This window comes from Leptopilina heterotoma, unplaced genomic scaffold (genome assembly GCF_015476425.1).
Source record: "Leptopilina heterotoma isolate Lh14 unplaced genomic scaffold, ASM1547642v1 Lhet_268, whole genome shotgun sequence".
NCBI lineage: Eukaryota > Metazoa > Arthropoda > Insecta > Hymenoptera > Figitidae > Leptopilina > Leptopilina heterotoma.
Genome location: NW_025110977.1, coordinates 816358 through 838483, shown reverse-complemented (window position 1 = coordinate 838483; position 22126 = coordinate 816358). Strand labels below are relative to the sequence as shown.

General features: G+C 28.6%; 1 protein-coding gene across 12 annotated transcripts in view; it reads right to left on the bottom strand.

The window, feature by feature from the left end:
* Positions 1–22126, bottom strand: part of LOC122503691 (homeotic protein antennapedia-like) — a 306715-nt gene that overhangs the window by 53758 nt on the left and 230831 nt on the right. For 2 of the 12 annotated variants that reach the window (XM_043614333.1, XM_043614336.1), the window contains one exon: positions 12410–12463. The exons of 9 other annotated variants lie outside the window; for them this stretch is intronic. The gene's annotated coding sequence lies outside the window, so the exon portion shown is untranslated. Of the gene's footprint in view, positions 1–6864; positions 7382–12409; positions 12464–22126 lie in introns of those variants that run through there. One more of the 12 variants, XM_043614332.1, reaches the window with a different exon arrangement.

Below are 22126 nucleotides of genomic sequence, written 5' to 3'. Positions count from 1 at the left end.
CATCACTTATAATTAAAACTGTCACCTCTTAATTCCTAAATCTCCTCTAAAAGTGGGACAACAATATTTGATCTCACAGCTTTTCTAAGAATATCAAAATTGAGACAAAAAACGAATCAAAAATGTTGCAACTTTTTTGATTCGTTTTTTGTCTCAATTTTTATATCCTTAGAAAAACTGTAGTCTTACTAGAAAGAAGATTTTTGATAAGAGCAGATTTCTAAATTAAAAGAAGGGAAAATTTTAAGAGGTGAGAATTTGGGTGTGTTAAATTCACGGAAGGAAAAATTTGATCCGCATAAAAGTATAAAACGCGGGGAGTATAATGGAAAGAAGAAGTTACGGGGTAAAAGTGTATACATGGCGTTTGTGAGTGAATAAATAATTATCCGCAAAATGAATCGCGTGCCGATAACGGTTCGATCGGCAATAAATATATCACCTAACCGCAAGCATAAAGACTACTACTACTACTACTACTGCTGCCTCCGCAAAAGCGTTCCATTCATACCGATGTAACACATAACACACATTCGCCTCTCCCTCACCCTTTTACCCCATCTATATTGATACATATAACCAGTATATGTCGACCACAAACATGATTTATACAACTCTTTAAAAAAAACACAAAAAAACAACAAAAAAAAGAAAAGAAAAATAAAAAAAAGGAAAAACTGGTTCGATTCATTATTAGAAAGCTTAGACCTCGGATTTCAGAATATAATAAGCGCAAATATAGAAAAATATAGTAATAGACAAATGGAAATATAGTTTTTCTAAGGATATTGCAAATTGAGATAAAAATGAATCAAAAATGTTGCTTCGCAGCACTTTTGATTTGTTTTTTCACAGAAAAAAATATGTGTTAAATTTGTTGCGTGTACTTTTCAGATGGTGTTATTTTAACACAATTTTTGTGTTATTTAAACCGCATTAAAAATGTATATTAATTTAACACCCTCTAGTGTTAATTTAACACACTCTAGTGTTATTTTAACACTAATGAAGTGTTAAGATCACACAGTGTCGGTTAAAAATGTTGCGTATTGTTTTAACACTACTTTAAGTGTTAAAATAACACTTCTTTTTTCCTGTGTTGTCACAATTTACGATATCCTTAGAAAACCTGTGAAAATATAAAAATGGGAAAATAAAATATAAAAATGTATACAAATAGGCAAATATAAAAATATACAAATAGAAAAATATAAAAATATATGCAAACATAAATGCGGACAAGGAATGAAATAACAAAAAATAGAAGTCTACAAAAAATATTGTAACTATAATAGAAAAGAAAATGAAAGAATGGGGTAAAAGTGTATAATGTACCGTTTATATATCTTAAACCCAAAATGATTAAAAATTAGACTATTTTTAAGCCTTGAAAGTAAGTTCAGTCAATTTTAAGATTCAAAATCATACTCTTAGGACTAATTCGGTCAAAAATATGGTTCAAATGTAGGATAATTTTTAAAAATTTAGTCAAAAGGTTTAAAAGGAAGATTTATCTTATAGGTACAAAATTATAAAGAAAATACAAAAAATACTGAAAGTACAGAAAGTACAAAAAATACAGAAAATACTAAAGAGGCAGAAAATACAGAAAATTCTGAAAGTACGGAAAATACAGAAAAGATATAGAAAATACTGAAAGTACAAAAAATGGAGAAAATACTGAAGACACAGAAAATATATAGAAAATTCTGAATGTACAGAAAATATAGAAAATATAATGGAAAAACAGAAAATAAAGAAACAGGCATAGTCACAATTTTCAGTTTATCAATTTTCCTGACATTTCCCTGACGGTTTACTGACGTTAAAATTATTTTCCTGACAAAATTCTTTTTACAGGAAAATATGAAAGTTTACGGATGATAAGTAAAATTTTTCAATTTTAATAATTTCTAAAAAATTATAATTATAACTCTACGTGAATTTAATTATTTTCTACAATTTTCAACTAAACTACTTGTCTAAATCAATAATTATTTTATTATTATTATTATTTTTCGAAAGTTCTTCTAGAATTCAATTATTTAAATACGAAAACTCAATTTTTTATAATATTTGTAACTGTCCGTGTTTTTTTTTCTTAAATTGTTAAAGTAAAATATTTTCAAAAAATTATAATAAAGAAAGTCTTACAATTAATTTTTGTTAAAAATATTTTTTAATAATTTTTGAAAGATGTTTTTTAAATACATATATACAATTGAAAAATTTCCAAACAATATTGGAATTTAAAAAATTAGAAGCTAATTTTGATTAATTTTCATTTTTTAATTTTCCATTTAAAGATTTTTTATTAACATTTTTGATAATTCAATTATATTTTCAAAATTTGCAATTAAAATTCTTTTAAAGTTGATTTTCCAAAGTTGTAACAAAAATACTTGAAAAAAATTAATTATTTTCAATAAAATTTTAGAAAATTTCAATTATTCAAAAAAATTTTTATTACAGTAGATAATTATATATTTGAGAAAATTATGTCTCGAAAAGGTGATTGAAAAATAATTTTTGAAAGATTTACTTATAGTTATTTTTCGCACTTTAAAAATCGTTATAAGTTGTATTTTCTACTAAAAAAAATGTGGTATTTTGCTGCAAAATTTAGAAGAAAAGGCGAAAAGTCGCAATTTTTGAAAATAAGTCGAAAAAAGTCTCAATTTTCTTAATTTTTCTGAAAAAAATTTTTTTTCCTGTCATTTTCCTGATTTTACTGGCAAAAATGTTGGTTTCCTGACATTTTCCTGACTTTACTAACTTTACTGATATGTGACTACCCTGAGAAAATACTGAAAGGCAGAAAATACTGAAAGTACAGAAAATATACAGAAAATACTGAATCAGAAAATACTGAAAATGCAGAAAATACAGAAAATACTTTAAAGACAGAAAATACAGAAAGTACAGAAAGTACAGAAAGTACAGAAAGTACAGAAAGTACAGTAAGTATACAGAAAGTACGGAAAGTGCAGAAAGTGCAGAAAGTACAGAAAATATACAGAAAAAGAATCCAACCAGCAACAATGTACGGTTAAGAAGTCAAGATTCGCATTTTCACAATAAGTATATATATATATATTAAAAAAAAACTTGTTTTGTCGTAGAGTTAAAATATTCCAAGGAAAACGAGCGCGCGACGCAACAGGATATATCATATATACACACACTTATTGCTCTCTAAAAGTGAGGACGAAAAATGAAAATAAAGCAAAAAGATGAGACAAATTTTTAATGAGCAAAGAATAACGCATAATATTTCGCTCTTATAATTTGAAAATCCCTAAATTATCAAACACACAAAACTCTCAAGGCAAATCCGCACGATTCTATAAATTGAAGATTTACTCTCAAAGCTTCTGAATTTAATTGAATGTAAATTACGCAACATGAATTTGCATAATAGATTCTAATTTGTATGATGAAATCCACTATATATACCAATTCGATGAATTGTTATTGTATCGGAATAATAATTCAAAATAAAAAAAGAAAGAAAATGCGCGGAACGATTTTATTTTTATCAACATAAGAAATCGGTATTTTATTGTAATCGGAAAACCGTTTGTCATGTGTGGACTTTCTATAATCACTGTTATAATGATTATGTAGGTTAGAATTCTTACTGTAATTGCTGTTTTTATTTGTTGTTTTATTACTTTTATTATAAATTGTCCTTCGCTTAGGGGTATTTTACAATTTTCCTGATTTTTACGGAAAGAAAGTTTCACTCTTTTTCTCTGATTTCCTTTCCACTCTGCGATTTTCAAAATTTGACTTTCGCTTCGATTTTGACTTCGACTTTCATTTTCACTCTGACTTTGTCTCTGATTTTAACTTTGACTTTGATTTTGACTTTAATTTTGACTTTAATTTTGACTTTCATTTTGACTTTCATTTTGACTATGATTTTGACTTCGATTTTGACTTTGATTTTGACTTTGATTTTGACATTGAAAATCAAAGTGAAAGTAAAAGTTAAAATCGCAAAGGCAAAAAAAGGAGAAATTAGGTCAGACCTAAATTTTACAAATTTTGGCCTAATTTCAAAATAAGAGAAATTTAATCTTTGCGGTAAATTCTGTAAAATTCGAAAAGAAAAGAAAATTGAAAAAGCAAAAAGTGAATAGAGGGAAAATGTAAAGAAAACGCTTCTTGCGAATTTGTGGCGACGAGCCATAATGTTCACGTTTAACCTATGACCCACCATCTTTCGCTTTTCCGCGCGCAGAGACCATTCCATACTATATATACTGTCTCCCCGCGCCGCTGAACTTCATTCTCTCAAACCATCCCCTTAAAACTTTCGCGTAAATCACAAACGCAGCAGAGCATCACTATTTTCCCAAAAACCGCGAATTGCTACTCCCGCAACAAATCTTGAACCCCTGTTTCGTTAAATCTCGTTTTTCGGGGGGAGAAAAGGAAAACAAGGCGCAATTGTGAGAAAAAAGAAACGTCCTCGAAAAATCTGTTAATTTTCTTTCTCTCAAGGTTCGCCTTTCTTTAGAAATAGACTTCAGGTCTTTTTTTTACCCCGAATACCCAAAAACTAGAAAACAGTATATGTCCCTGAATTTCCCTGTAGGATATCCTACGGTCTTTCTTCCGAGGTCCATGTGCACTTTGAGATAAAAATCTTATTGACAGTTCACTTTTGAGACTTAAATCTATAAATTTGACCCATTTTTGACTGAATTCGCATTTAGCATATAGTTTTTTGGAAAGTATCTAATTGATACTAAAATTTATCTAATTGATACTAAAATTTATCTAATTGATACTAAGATGTATCTAATTGATACTAAAATGTATCCAATTGATACTAAAATGTATCAAATTGATAGTAAAAATTTATATCAATTTTTGATTCTATCCACATTTTTGGTTTCAATTCGTATCAATTTGATACTTTTAAGTTATAACACTCACAGCTTTTCCAAGGATATCGCAAATTGAGACAAAAAACGAATCAAAAGTGTTGCGAAGCAACAATTTTGATTTGCTTCTTTGTCTCAATTTGACACTTTTTAATAGACTGTTCTGTACTTTTCAATCCGTTTGGTTTTAAGATGTATACGGATTCAGTTTTTTTTGTCAGATGTCCGAAATATTCGGTTGCTTTTAGGGGCGAAAAAAAGGAGAAAAAAGAGAAAAAACAAAAGAGAAAAAAAAGGAGAGAAAAAAAAGAAAAGAGAAAAAAGAGGAAGGAAGAAAAAAAGAAAGAGAAAAAATGAGGATAGAAGAAAAAAAGAAAAGTGGAAGAAAAAGTAGAAAATGAAGACAGTCTATGACATTATTAGGCGAGACAATTGTATTATCTGACGGCGGCAGGTATATAAGGTAAATGAAGAGGAGACCCGGTGTCCTTGGCTACCAATATAACAGATTCTCTGGAGAATTCGAGTTCCACGCGACCAGCGGTGGTCCATTACTAAAACATCTAAAACCGACACACGTTTAAGATCTTATGGCGAAGATAACGTGTGTGCGGTAGTGTACTTAGTGGGATATTTGTCTCCGACTTCCACTCTTACGAGAAGACAAACGTCCTTCTGTTTTGGAAAATCTCTAACTTTACACGTTATTATCCACATTTCCCGCTTTTAAGCAAACTACAATTTTGTTAAATCACTTTTACTAAACAATCATTTTTTATACTCAGACGAATTGATACCAAAAAATTTGGATTTAATCAAAATTTGATCTCAATTTTTGGTATGTAATAAACTTTTGGTAATTGATAGCAAAAAATGTAGATAAAGTCTTAATTTAACCCAAATTTTTGGTATTTAACATAAACTTTTGGTTATTGATACCAAACAATGTGGATCAAATCATAATTTAATCCGCATAGTTTTAGTATTTGATAAACTTTTGGTAATTGATCCAAGAAAATCTGGATCAAATCATAATTTTAGGTTCAAATTTTGGGTATCAATTTGATCCACATTGTTATTTAACATTTAAAGAGAAAAGTTTGTGAATATTAAGCTAATATTTACTTTATATAATATGAAGGTTCAGGAAATGTTTAAAATATTAGCAAAATGTTGTCTTTGCTGCAACTTCAAATTCATTTGGGAAAAGCTATAACAGACTCCGGAAAAGAATATTCAGAAGTATAAAAAATTAAGGAACGTCCATTATAGTAGATACACCAGAAGTATATCTTATAGTAATCCTAGTGTTCTGTTTTTCCAAAATGATCAAAAATACTTTGAGAAGGGACGGATTTTGATGCGGTTCGGAATCAAAAATTTTTGATTCATTATACATGCGCGTTCGTAGCATATATCCTCAAAATCCAACAACAACATCAGGATTAGTTCATCAGCAGAAGATGTTCAATTCGGATTTTTACAGGCACTAAATTTTGCACATCATGATTAATGTTCTCATCAGCATTTAATTAACAGTTCATCATCATATGAAGCTGAAAGTTTTCACCAATCATCACTTAATTTTGTAAATTAAATTTCAAAGTTAAATATTTTTTGTTCAAAACCAACATAATAATAAAGGTGCATGTTGTAGCTTCATAAAAAAACATTTAACTTTAAAATTTAATTTCCAAAATTAACTGATGGGTGCTTCATCATCATATTTAGCAAAAGATCCTTAATTCCAAGTTTCACAATCTTCGAACTGGCTCAATACAAAGATTCAATGTCTAATAATTAATCAAACTATATTGATGACAGTTTTCCTTATAAATAATGCTCGCAAACACAAATATGCTTGCATATTGGGTTCTTCTTAATTCTTATCAAACTAATTATCATTGTAAATGGATATCATAAGCCAGACGTGCATATAAGCTAGACCTGGCACAAAGTCGGTAATTACCGTCTGCCTGGCATGTTGTCGCTCTTATCATAAACGTGTGAGTGAAGAAGCATATGGTGACTGCAAACAATGCCAATTACATACATACAGGTGCCAATTATCCACAGCACAAAACTAACACACAATGTTCAATTCCTCGTAATACTTATTCCCAACTATTATAAACATATTCACTGACAGTTACAAACAATGCGATAAGAACCACGTGACCCTCATACCAATGTCACATTTCTCTTTCTCAAAAAAAACACCGCACATGTGCAAATTTTTCCAATAAACACATCCGCACACGATTTTTTTTTCGTACCTTCATAATATCACACTTTCACTACAGAAAAAAAAACTAAATTCAAATAAAAAAACAACCGAAAAAAAAAATTGTTACATCACAAATTGTTGTTGTTTTTAAAATTTCCCGCGCGTAAATATTTTTTTCTGACTCGCTTCGCGAAAAACGTGTATGAGACGCAAGTCTGCGTGTCAAGAGTGCGAGCTTCTGACTCTGCGGGTGAAGACAGAAAACGAAGCTTCACAAAAGTGACGAGCAACGCACCACGGAATAGAGAGACGTATAGCCAGCGTGAGTGAGAGAAAGAGAGAGAGAGAGAGAGAGAGAGAGAGAGAGAGAGAGAGAGAGAGAAGAAAAAAGGAACGAGTGAGAGGGGGATAGAAAAAAAGAGGCAAAATGGAGTGAGAAGCCATTCGATGTGTGCTCGCGTGTGACGTTACGGTGGAAGAAAAAGAGGGACGGACAACACGCTGTCACACAATACAGCTGTGAATAAATGTATATGTGAACTTATATGTGAATTTTTATGTATATGCGCATAGATATGTGTATATGTGCACACATGTGTGTATGTGAATCTATATGTGAATATACGTATTTATATGTGTATATGTGCTTTTATATGTGAATATACGTATTTATATGTGTATATGTGCATTTATATGTGTTTATGTGCTTTTATATGTGAATATACATATTTATATCTATATATGTGAATATAGGTCTTTATATGTGAAAATACGTCTTTATATGTGTATATGCGTATTCATATGTGTATATGTGAATAATCGTATTTATGAGTGTATATGTGATTTTATATGTCAATATTATGTATATGTGTACTTATAAGTGAATATACGTACATGTGCGTACTTATATGTGAATATGCGTACATGTGTACTTATATGCGCATGTGTACGTACATGTGCACTTATATGTGAAAACATGTACATGTGCATTTATATGTGAAAATACTTATATGTGTATTTGCACGTAATATATGTATATGTGAAAGTATGAGTAGAATATAAGTTTATATGTGTAAGTGCGTATGAATTTCGTTTCACTGTATTTGTGAATGTGTGCAGAGAAGCGTATCCTCCCGTCGAGTTTTGAAATGGACGAGAGCGTCGAGCTGTCAGCGCACCCCGAACCCAACCCCTCGTTTTCTGATTCCCCCCTCCCTCCTTTCCAACCACCACCAATCTTCCGTCATTCTCCCCCTCTCCATTACGGGGCGAATCCCCCGCAAAAAAAAAAAAGAAAAACAGAGAAGAAAAGGGAGAAAAGAAAAACGCGTGTGCGGGAGTCTACGAAAACTCAGGAGAGAGTCCCTTTTACGTTTTCATTCGAGTGTAGTTTCGCGTCATAATTCTCTTGCGCCCATTTTGCCCGCGCACATATATACGTATACTCTCCTCAAAAACAAAACTGGACTCGACAAAAATATCATCTTTCGAGTGAAGAAAAATACATTTTTATTTTCTCCCCCAAAAAGCTAGTGGAAATTTGAAATTTTTCCACGGTGAAAAATTTCAAATTTTCCCAAGCTTTTTGGGGATATGAGAAAATAAAAAAGAAAATGTAAGTTTCTTCCTCTGCGTATTTTCAGCTTTCAAGTATATGCATTAGGAAAATGTAAAGAAAAGAAAGAAGAGAAAAATTTTCACTTAGGAAAATTGTTTTTCTCTAAAGTTAAGAAAATGTATTCCTTTTACTTCCAAAAAAGTACTTTTTTTTGTTTTTCGAAATATGTACACTTGTGAAAATAAAAAAAGAGATGAAATTGTTTTAAGGCGAATTTCGTGTATATGTGAAGAAATGAAGAAGAGAAGAAAAAATAAAAGCGCAGAGAGAATTTCATTTCAATACGAATAAGCGCACCTTTTGTGCTTTGGAGAATTTTCGCATTTTTGTTTCGCAGCCAAATTAATTCAACTCTCCTGGATAGAGTCCAGTCGCATTGTTTGCGTTACTCGCAGCGTGAATAATCACTGAGCATGGCGAAATCAAGGGATAATAGTCCGAATCCTACTGCTTTTAATTCGATTGATATCTATACGCGCGCGCTTTATACAATTTCGAAACTGACAAGGAAATTGGTTGCGATCAAATTAAATTGTTATATATTCGAAATGAATTAATCTTAATTCTATGTGTACGCGCTTGACACGTGTATTTGGAGGGAAAAAAAATTATCTGCTTAAAAAGTTGAATTTTTTTCGGACTTTTATCGGCGAATGAAAATCGAGGGGGAAAATTCAGTCTTTACTTGATACTTTTTCAATTATATTTTCCCTTTGATAGACTTTTACACTGTAAAAAAAGGGAGTTAAATTTTAACTCCCCTGGGGGGTCTATAAAAGTCGCACCCATTGAGGAGTTAATGCCAGGGGAGTTAAATAAAGAGAGTTAAAATTTCACACCCAAATGCTAACTCCCCAAGGAAAAAATAACTCGCGAGGGTGTTGAATGAAGGGAGTTAGAAATTAACTCTCTTTTGGAGTTGATTTTTAACTCGAAAAATTTCACTCCCAACTCCCGAGTCCGTTAACTCCCTAAATTTTTTACAGTGTATCAATTTCATTTTCACTTTGGGGACCGTACATAAATTATGTAAGACATTTTTTTGGAAAATTTGACCCCCCCCCCCCGTTGTAAAATATTTTACATACATTAGCGCCATTTTTTCTACTGTTCGTTAGAACTATAGCTAAACCCCCCTCCCCCTAAATGTCTTACGTAATTAATGGACGACCCCTTTATAGATTTTCGAATCCGATTTTCATTTTTATATAGACTTTGTCAATTTAATTTTCACTTTGACAGAATTTTTTTCTTTGATTTTTATTTTTATTCACTTTTTACAATTCGATTTTCATTTTTATAGACTTTTTTCAATTTAATTTTTTTTTTTTTTTGTTAGACTTTTTTCAATTTTTCTTTCACTTTGACAGATTTTTTCAATTCAATTTTTATTTTTATAGACTATTTTCAATTACACTTTCATTTTGACAGATTTTTTCAATTCGATTTTCATTTTTATAGATTTTTTCAATTATTTATTGTTTGATAGATTTTTTTCAATTTTGCTTTCACTTTGAGAGATTTTTTCAATTCGATTTTCATTTTTATATATTTTTTAAAATTTAATTTTAACTTCGACAGATTTTTTCAATTAAATTTTATTTTTTATAGACTTTTTTTGAATTTCACTTTCACTATGAGAGATTTTTTCAATTCGATTTTCATTTTTATAGATTTTTTCATTTTTCTTTGTTTGATAGAATTTTTTCAATTTCGCTTTCACTTTATTACAGATTTTTTTCAATTTGATTTTCATTTTTATATAGACTTTTTTTCAATTTTTATTTGTTGTTCGGTAGATTTTTTTTAATTTTATTTTTACTTTGAGGCACTTTTTTTATTTAATTTTTTTTTGATCTTCACTTTATTTTCAATTTTATTTTGTCTTTTATTTTCACTTTTTGGTGAAAGTGAAAATGTAAAAATTAATAGAAAGCGAAAATTAAAGTTTATATGGTCATTTTCATTTTAGAAACGAATTTTGTCAAAGTAGAAGTAGAAATCCAAGTGAAAATGAAATTTTACTAAAGTAAAAATGTCAAAATTAATGTAAAAATGAAACTCTATAAACGTAATAGTAAATATGAAAATATATATAAATAAAAAATTCTGTCAAAGTGAAAATGAAAGTGATAATGAAATTCTATAAAAATTAAAAACAAAATGAAAATGTTAAAATTCTTTCAAAGAGGAAATAAAAATGAAAATTAAATTCCGCCAAAAGGAAAAATGAAAATGAAAGTGAAAATAAAACTTTATAAAAGTAGATGTGAAAATGAAGGTGAGATAAACTTTGACAATAGTCAAAGTATAACTGAAAGTGAAAATTGTAAACTCTCAAATATAGTAATTCTAATTTAACCATAAAGAACAAAATTAGTATAAAAAACTGCACCAAATTAACTTTTTTGCAAGCTTTAAGTGTATTTTTTAAATATTTTTTTGAGAATTTTTAGATTACTATTTAAGTTTTTTTTAGAGTATTTTTAAAGAATTTTTAGTAACTTTTGAGTATTTTTAAGTACTTTTACAGCATTATTTTGGGTATGCTTAGAGTATTTGTTAGTATACTTTTAGAGTATTATTAGTACTTTCAGAGTATTTTTGAGTACTTTCAGAGCATTATTTTGATTATTTTTTGAGTATTTTTAGAATATATTTTTATAATATATATGTAGAGTATTTTTAAGTAATTTTACAATATTACTTATTTCAGTATTTAAAATTTTTTTTTTTAGTATTTTTAGAGTATTTTTGAGTACTTTTACTTTTTGAACAATACTTTGAGTGTTTTTTTGAGTATGTTTAGAGTATATTTTGAGAGAATTTTTGAGTACATTTAGAGCATTATGTTGAGTATTTTTAGTACTTTTAGAGTATTTTTGAGTATTTTTTGAGTACTTTTTGAGTATTTTTTGAGTATCTTTAGAGTATTTTTAGAGTACCTTTAGAGCATCATTTTAAGCATTGTTTTTAAATATTTTTAGAATATATTTTTAGAGTATTTTTAAGTACTTTTAGAACATTAATTTGAGTATTTTTAGAATATTTTTGAGTACTTTTAAAACACTAGTTTGAATAATTTTTGAGTATTTTAAAAATATTTTTGATTACTTTTAGAATATTACTTTGAGTATTTTTTTGAGTATGTTTCGAGTATATTTTTAGAGTATTTTTAAGCACATTATTTAGAGCATTATTTAGATTTTAAATATTTTTAGTGTTTTTAGAGTATTTTTGAGTATTTTTAGATCATTATTTTGAGTACTTTTAGAGCATTATTTTGAATATTTTTTAGTACTTTTAGAGTATTTTCGAGTTCTTTTAGATTATTATTTTGAGTATTTTAAGTGTATTTTGAGTTCTTTTAGAGCATTATTTTGATTATTTTTAGTACATTTAGAGTATTTTTGAGTTCTGTTTAGATTATATTATTTGAGTATTTTTAGAGTATATTTGAATATTTTTAGATCATTATTTTGAATAGTTTTAGATAATTATTTTTAGTATTTTGAGTACTTTTAGTACTTTTAGCACTTTTAGAGTATAATTTTGAGTATTTTTGTGTACCCATAGAGCATTATTTTAAGTATTTTTTGAGCATTTTAAGAATAGTTTTAGATTTATTTATGTTCTAGTTTGCAACTATTTTGAAAAAATCATCATTACCTGAAATTATCGAACAGAAAACTCCCTCCAAATTGTAATATACGGGAAACTCACCTGAAACAAAAAGAAAATATATATTTAGAGATATAATAATTTTTCCTAAAAGATTTCAAAAAAAAAAAAAAAATAAATTAATACAGTCGAGAAAAGTAATTCCACTAAATTAAATAATGATAATAATTAAATAATTATACAAATCCAATACTTTATTAGAAAATATTCTTTTCTCCGAAAACCAAATGTTACTGATGGGAAAATACTGATTATACAATATATAATATACATAATATAAAATATATATATATATCTTTTTCGATGACTTTCAAAAAAAATTGTGATGGAATTTAATTTTTTTTTCTCTTTCAAAACTGCCCGGCCCCGGAATGATGACTCTATCCAATCATTGGGCAGCATTTCAACATTCGTATTCATCTTTGGTTTTCATATACATATAAATGTGTATGTATGTTACAACATGGGCCGTGCCGCGCAATTCTGCTAGGGAACGAAAAGGCCGAATGAAGGAGAGAAGCGCCTATGATTTATGGGAGCCATTACCGTCCTGATAATTATATGTTGCCCTATAGCCGCCCCCTCTTATAAATATATATATATATATAGATACATATGAAAGAGAAACGAAACCAACGGTTGATATGGATATCCTGCTGCCTATAAAACTGACCAAGAAAACCAGCTCGCCAGACGCATGTTACCTCGTCGATCGAATCGATATGCCAAACCAATTCGACGAGACTCTTTTGTTGGCGGTTAGTTTCGCGGTCTTCACCCTACGCCTCAGCCCTTTTTCTCTCTACTGTTCATCCGGTCTCGTGTAGGTAATTTAAGACTAAGGTTATCGCAATTAGATTAAACACATGTTTCACTACACTCATTTTTCGCATCGAAAACTTTCGAAAAGAAATTTTTTTTGATGGATTTATGGTTTGGAGTTTAACGTTTTTCAGTTTCTTTGTATTGGCCATAAGGAGAAGGAGAGGGATTAGAATTTTTTTTTAATTATAACCCCTAGCGGTAGGATTATAATTCGATAAATTCCGTAATTAGGATAATTTTTATTTTCCAGGAAAATTGGTTCTTACCCATTTTTTTGAGATTTTTACCCTCAAACTTTAATTGAAAACCTTAATTTGAGATTTTTTTTTCTTTCCTCGAAGAAATATTGAAAAATTCTAAATAAAACGACAGTTTTATTTAGAATTTTTTAATATTTGTTCGAGGAAAGAAAAAAAAGTTTCAAATTAATTAACTGAATAATTTTAAATAAAACTATCGTTTTTTTCGAATTTTTCAATATTTGTTCGAGGAAAAAGAATTCTCAAATTAATTAACTGAATAATTCTAAATAAAACTATCGTTTTATTTAGAATTTTTTAAATTTTTGTTCAAAGGAAAAAAAATGATAGTTTTACATTTGTTTTATATTGTAATAAATAAATAAATAAATAAATATTTAGAAAAAAAAGAAAAAAAAGAAAAGTCTGAAATTATGATTTTCAGTTAAAGTTCCGAGTGCAAAAATCTCCGCACCCTCCATTGTCGGCCATCGCTCGTAAATAGTGCGGAGAAAGAAAAGAGAGAAAGCGCGCTCCGGAAACTCGCTTCTTGTACTACTCCCCATGGACCGTCTATTAAGCTGATTCTTTTACGAACCGCAATCATCTAAGTATTTCTTAACGAGTTTTCCCAAACCACATACTCGAGTGGACTCCATTAGTCCATTTCGCAAAGCTTTCCACCAAATCGCTTTTATTAACTTCCACTTTTATTGTTTTCAATTACCGAAAATCTGTGATTGGAAAAATTATTATTACAAGGCGACAGCGGTGGGATTCACTAATTTCTGATTATTTATTAATAGCAAGAGACATTTTTACTACAATTTAGAAAATATTAAATTAAATATTAAATATTGAATATATATTTTGACTAAAATCGTTGCGGACTAATTTTGAAAAATTATAAAATACACAGAAAAAAAATTATTCTTGTTTTGAGAAAAAAAATCCTCTTAAATTTTAGTCTTGAATTAAGAATCGGTTTAAAAAAAAGAATATTTTTTTTCGATATTTTTTGCAGGAATAATTTTAAAGATATTAAAATCACGAAATAAACAGAAAATTTATTTGAATTAAATTCAAATTTAAAAATAAATTTATTTAAATAAATAAAAAGAAATTTTTAAACATTTTTATTAGCGTTAATTGGCGAAAAATTTTTTTTTTTCAGGAATTCAATTATTTTTATAAATGATAACATTCTTTGGAAGAATTCAATTATTTTTATAAATGAAAATATTCTACGGAAGAATTCAATTATTAAATAGTAAAATTTTTGGCCAAAATAAAATTATTTTGAAAACAAAATTTTAATAAAATTTCACGAAAAAATTCAATTAATTTTCTACAATTTTAATAAATCCTTTGAAACAATTCAATTATTTTTTTTAATAGCAAAATCTTTTGCAAAAAATTCAATTATTTTCTAAAATGCTAATAAATCCTTGTAAACAATTCAATTATTTTTATAAGTAGTAAAATTTTTTGCAAAAATTCAATTATTTTTTAATCTAATTTTAATAAAATTTTTAGGAAGGATTTCAATTTTTTTATTTTAAATTTTACTAAATCCTTCGAAAAAATCCAATTATTTTATAAAATTTTACTAAATCCATCGAAACAATTCAATTTTTCTTTCATTTTTAATAAATTTTTTCCAAAGAATCGAATTTTATTTTATAAAATTCTATACTAAATCCTCCAAAAAAATTCAATTTTTCTTTAATTTTTAATAGAATTTTTCGAAAGAATATACAATTATTTTCTAAAATTTTAATAAATCCTTCAAAACAATTCAATTATTTTTATAAATAGCAAAATCTTTGCCAAAAATTTAATTATTTTCAATAAAATTTTAATAATTCCTTCAAAGCAATTCAATTATTTTTATAAATAGCAAAATCTTCGCAAAAAATTCAATTATTTTCAAAAAAATTTCAAGAAATAATTATTTTTAGTCCAATTTTAATAAAATTTCATAAGAGATTAAAATTTTTAAAAAAATGTTTAAAAATAGTTTTCGAAAAAGTTCAATTATTTTCTAAAATTTTATTTCAATTATTTGCAATAAAATTTTAATAAATCCTTCAAAAAAATTCAATTATTTTTATAAATAGCAAAATCTTTGCAAAAAAATTCTATTATTTTCAAAAAAATTTCAAGAAAGAATTATTTTTAATCCAATTTTAATAAAATTTTATGAAAGATTAAAATTTAAAAAAAAATGTTTAATAATAGTTTTCGAAAAAATTAAATTATTTTCTAAAATTTTACTAAATCCTATGAAACCATTCAATTTTTTTTTTTATTTTAAATAAAACTTTTTGAAGAAAATACAATTATTTTCTAGAATTTTAATAAATCTTTCAAAAGAATTTAATTATTTTTGTAAGTAGTAAAATTCATCACAAAATTTTAATTATTTTTTATAAATAATAAAATTCTTCCCAGAAATTCAATTATTTTAAAAATTTTTAATTAAAATTATTAAAAAGACCGCACATTATTTTTTGAAGACATTAGAAAAATTCTTCAACAGAATTTAATTATTTACAAAAACTCTAATATAATTGTTCAAAAGAATTCATTTGTCTATCAATAATTTTAATAAAATTTTAATAGTAAATTTATTAATTACAATTATTAACAAAATCGATTGAATTCAATAAATTGAAGAAATATTTTTTGAAAGAATTCAATTAATCTCAAAACCTTCAATAGTATAGGTAATAAATGAAGTAAATTAAATTCTTTCAAAGAATAGCTTCGAAAGAATTTAATTATTTTCTATATTTTACTAAAATTCTGATGCCAAGAATTTAATTATTTTCCATAAAAATTTTAATAAAATTGAATAATTAAATGTTTAATTTTAATTTATTAAGAAATACGATTATTCAAAAAATTTGAAAGTAATTCTTAATAAAATTCAATTACTTTCAAAATTTTCAATTAAAATTTTTAAGAAAACTCCATTTTTTAAAATAATTCAAAGAAATAATTCTTCAAAAGAATTTAATTGGGATTTACAAAAATTTAAATAAAATTCTTGTTCAAGATATTAATTATTATGAGAAATAATACAAAAATTTCCAAAATTCAAAGCAGAATATTGAAAATTAAATTCAAAATATAATATACAAACACAGTTTTCCTAATAGTATCAAATTGAGACAAAAATCGAGTCAAGTATTGCGAAGCGACTCTTTGATTCCTTTTTTGTCTCAATTTGATATCCTTAAAAAAAACTGTGAATGGCAGAATGAAAATACAAAAAAGACAATAAAAGTACAGAATTAAAATACAAAAAAGAAAATTAAAATACAGAAACAAAATACAATAAAGAAAATAAAAATTGAATTCAACAAAAAAAGGAATATGTTTACTTTTCCGCGATTAAAACATCGGGTGACAGCGATGGGAACACTCGGAAACATTTTTCTACAGATTATTATTATTATTACTATTATTATCAAATGAAAAGAGAAACAATAATTTATTTCGTTTCTCTATTTCCACGGATAAAATATTTCTTAATTCGAAGCAATGATCATATTATTCTATCTGATTGAGACGTCGTTGAATTTAATGCAGCGTTGCGTCACGCGAGTAACTGTTATATATACGATGGTAAATCGTTGCCTTTTATTCAGTGTTGCAGTCGCGTTTTGAAAGTGGGCGCGGATCATTAACATAATCAACCAACGAACCAACCAGACAACTCTCGACTCATGTATTTGTGTATAATGCGTGTAAAAGACAGACAATGAGCTGCTGACTAAAATTTTTACCTATAATTTAGGGTCGAGAGCCTAAATTTACAATGTGTAAAAAGGACCAGGTGTCCAATTCCGGTTTTCAACAATTTTTTTCTTTTTTTATCTTCTTAGCCTCCTCTCTCTCTCTCTCTCACTCTCATTCTCTTTCTTTCTAAAAATCGTTGCTCTCTGAGGGACTTTCAAGAAATTCGAGAACCAACTTGCCAATCAAATTTCTATTCTTTTCGTTATACCGAGGAGGAGCATGATTGGTCAGCAGACACACCTTTTTCAAGACTCTGGCAGCAAACCATATGGGAGCAAATCTTATGACTAATAATAGTCCCATGTTCAAAAAAAAAAAAAATTACGGACTAAAATTTGAAAAAAGATATTTTGTCAAAATAGGAAAAATTTGATGATTCGATTATTTTATTGTTTCCTGGGAAATTTTTCGTGAAAAACTCGCGAGAAATGAAAAGCTGAGTGCATGTTTAAGGAGGAGACAAGTTTAACGTACGGAATATTTATGACGTGTAGGGGATTGCCCCCGGTCGTTCGTGGCAGGAATGTAAATTACTCGTTTAACAAGTGGGTGTAAGTTTCACGAGTACAATGAAGATGAGGGCCATAATAATCGTAACGACACTGCCACAGATTTAGCGCATTAGGCACTTTATGTGAACGTTACAGCTAATCGGAAGGGTAACATTTCAAAAAATTAAGTGTTTAGTGTCGGAACATTAGTGGAAATTGAGACATTTACGCGTTCTTCTATCCGGCACAGGAAGTGTTTATATAAATTAAATATTATATTTTTTTCGTCTTGATAAACTGACGCACCAAATGTAAGAAAAGAATATTTTTCATACCGGGATTTACTTGGTGTAAAATATATTCTTTTCCACAAAAATCTAAATTTTTTAACAAAGTTTTTATGGGTGTCAAATTGAGACGAAAAAGCAAATCAAAAACGTTGCTTCGCAACACTTTTGATTTGTTTTTTTTTTGTCTCTATTTGATATCCTTAGAAAAGTGTTCTAATCTTTAAAAATTTAAGGATGCTTCAATTATATTTGCATATCCGACGAAGGCAGTATTTGTGTTATTCAGAATCTTTGATATATTAAAGATTATAATTATCTTTAATATATCAAAGATTCTGTATCAATTACAATACAGTACACTGTTAGAAATGTTCTGAAATTTCCGTCAGAATTAAGATACAAAAGTACATAAATTTTCCAAATAATGTTACTGATAGCATCTGTCAGTTACTTTTGCATGAAATTTGTCAAATGTTACTTAAGATTCCTAAATGTTCCTTAAAAATAAAAACTATTTCTGGAAACTTAGAATAAGTAGTGTATTTTTAAGTTATATAATATTTTTGTTTTGATTGGATTCTTTAATACTTTGATAGAATTTTAAAACACAGCATCTTTGGTACATCAAAGATACTGTAGTAAGTCTATGAAATTGCAGGAATAATTTTTTTAAAAGATTATAAGATATTTTAATAAGGATTGGATGGTTAAGATTCTTTGGTAGCAAACAATGCGGGAACGATTAATAGTAGATGGAAACAATAGATGATCTTCCTGATCGCGAAATAAGTGCGAGTTAGTCATCAATTACGATGATCATTATACACTTCGTGTAGTTTGTGAAGATGATAATGGGTCTACATCTAAATAGCATATCTTCAGAGGCAATTAGAGCAATCTTGTAAACTTTTTTCTATCTCTTGTTTATGCGATATAAAGTTTCTCAGAAAGACTATTATTGTATTCTTTTTATTCTTGTGTTTGGATATCATCAAGTTTGTGAATTGTGGATGTTTTTACGAATTTGGTATCCAAACTTTCGTTCTGAGAATTTTTAAACCATTCTCTTAGCTAAACTTAGCTTTTAAAAATACTGCTAACATTGCTGCAAGTTTAGATCCTATTGGAATGATGGATAGAAGAGTACAAATTAAGTTTCAAGAATTTTTGATATTCTTAATTCCTAACAGTTTTAAGCATATTTTTTATTTCTTTGTTCTGCAACTGAACCTTCAGTAAATTTTGTCAATATTGCTGATCATCATTTCAATGATGATGTAATACTATAGTAGTTAATTTTTAAATCATGGTACCCTAATAATAAGTTCTTTAATGTTTCTTATTCCTTAATTCTCCAAAGCCTACAAACTTCTAACAGTTTTGTCAATATTGCTGCAGGTTTAGAGTGTTGCAACATCAGAAGAAAGAGAAGAAAATGATAATCACTAATTTAAATGATGGTACAAAATTTAGTTTTCAAAAATTTTGATATTTTACAGACTCCCAACAGTTTTAAAGTATATTTCTGATTTCTTGATTCCAGACAAACTTTTGGAAAATGTTTTTAATACTGGTGAAGGTTTAGATGCTGCAACACCAGGAGAAATAGAAAAAAGAGATTAATATGACGATGATCATGATGATAGCAATAGTTAATTTGAATAATGTTTTTGTTGGTTTTGCCAAAAACTTAAAAATTTGTGATTTCTTATTTCTTAACGTCAACAAAACTTTTAGCAAATTTTGCCAATATTACTGCAGTTTTAGGTGCTACAAGTTTCAATTGAGCAGAAGAAATAGATAAAAAAAAGGATTGATATGATGATGATAGTGATAGTAACTGTTTATCTAGAAAGGTTGGTATCCAAATAAATTTTTAAGTATTCTTTAGGTTTTGACTGCGCTAGTAGCAAACAAACTTTTAGCAATTTCGTCAAAATTGTTGTAGCATCAGGTACTGTAACATCAGGAGAAATGTAAAAAAAAGAGATTATTATTTCAACAATGATGATGATATACTATGAACTGTTAATTTGGATCATGGTATCCTAATAAGTTTCTAAATGTTTTTGATTCCTTAATTTTCTAAAGCTAGCGAACTTTTTAGCAATTTTGTCAATATTGCTGCAGGTTCAGACGCTGCAGCATTCGAAGAAATAGAAAAAGCAAAAGATTATCATTAATTTGAACGAAGTTACCCAAATTTTCCAGAATTTTAATATTTTTGATTCCCAGTTTTAAGTATAATTCTAAATTCTTGATTCCAGACAAACTATTGTCAGTATTTTTAATACTGCTGAAAGGTTAGATACTGCAACATCAGGAGAAACAGAAAAAAGAGACGATACCGCAATCGTCAATTTGAATAATTGTACTTTTGCTTACATCGAAAACTGAAGCATTTGTTTTCCCGTTTCCCAAGAGCAATTAAACTTTTAAGCAAATTTCGCCAACTGCAAATTTAGACATGCGGGGAACATCGTATAATAAATATAGAATTAACAGAATGCTGAAGCAACATGCTTCTGTTTATAATTTGAATGCCCAGTGGATGAAGAATAACTTTTTGACGATCGTTGCAACTTGAGCAAAAGTTGATGTCACTCCGCTGTCTCTTGCATCCATCGGTTTTGGGTTCCTAGCGTTGTTATATATCCAGAGTGTTGTTCACCGCGTTGCAATTAGTGCGCCATAAATCCTTGGGATAACGAGACACGGCGCCCTGTAGGCGTCAGAAGACGCTCCTCTCTACTCTCTCTCGAAAACATGAACGTATCCCAGTTCGCCAAACTCTTCGTCTCGAGTAAAACTTCTCCAAGTTGGTGTGTGCGCACTACTCTAGCTTATATAGTTCTGCTTTTGGATGGTGGGAAAAGCGCGGTATGGTCCCCGGCTTGACACATTCACTCCTTTAGATATTCCCTCCCGACACAAATGTTATAGCCAGAAAACCCACGCGCCATTCGTCTTCTCTACTACTACTCTTTCTCTTTTGGCTCTCGACGAAAATAACTCGAATTTAAGAAGAAATGAAGACATTCGAGAGTTCACCTTCGAAAACAATACGGACCAACTTTCCATTGCGTAATGCATTTTATCGCTAAAGAATAAGGGAAAATCAGATGGCTATATAGCGATTACTCATACCACGAGACTGATGCTCAGAACTTTAACTTTTCTATATAGATATATATTCAAGACTCTGATAAATCATTTCAACACTTGGAGAAATCAACTGAGTTGTTATTTCGGTTAAGTAGTTTTTTCCTACAGGAAAGAAATTCGTACACAGCAATTAGTTAATTTGCAATTACCAGTTAGCAATTATCAAATAGTAATTATCAATTTGCAATTATCAATTTGCAATTTTCAAATGACGCTCTTTTTTCAAATATCCACCCAAGTCAGTCACTAATTTATTAGAGTCGAGTATAAGAATTTATAATAGAAAATAATAGATTTCCGATATTCGAAATTAAGTTGATTAGAATTCGTTTCTGCGTTGCGAGAAACTTTTTATTCCACTTGAAAGAAAAGGAGAGATAATAATTCCCATTGGAATTATAAATTTTCTGGTTTGCTTCAAGTGTGATCTCTCGAGTTCTGAACTTCTTTATAGCGACTACCATGGTTTGGTTTTCCATGTGACATTAGGACATCCCGTCCCGTCGGTCTCCTTTCTCAGCCCTTCCGCCGCCGACGCCGACGCTCGTGATTTATAGTGATGGAAAATAGGAGAAATGAGAAGCGATCCCGCTCCACTAAAAGCGTCCCTTATACACTAACGAAATTAAAATACACCGCGCGCCTAACCACAGCAGGAAATAAAAAAAAAACAAAAAAAAAATAAAAATTGAAACAACTGCGGCAAAGTTCGAAATTGATTCCAAGGTTCCGTTTTCTTGCGCGTTCGTTTAACCTGAAAAGTAGCGTGGCGCATGCGCTGGGGAGAGAGAAGTAGCTTTCTTTCCTTCTCGCTCTCATTGCGTCCGGCGCATGCGATGCGGCTTTCGTGCGCATTGGTGATACTTAACCAAAAGGAGCGTTGCTTTT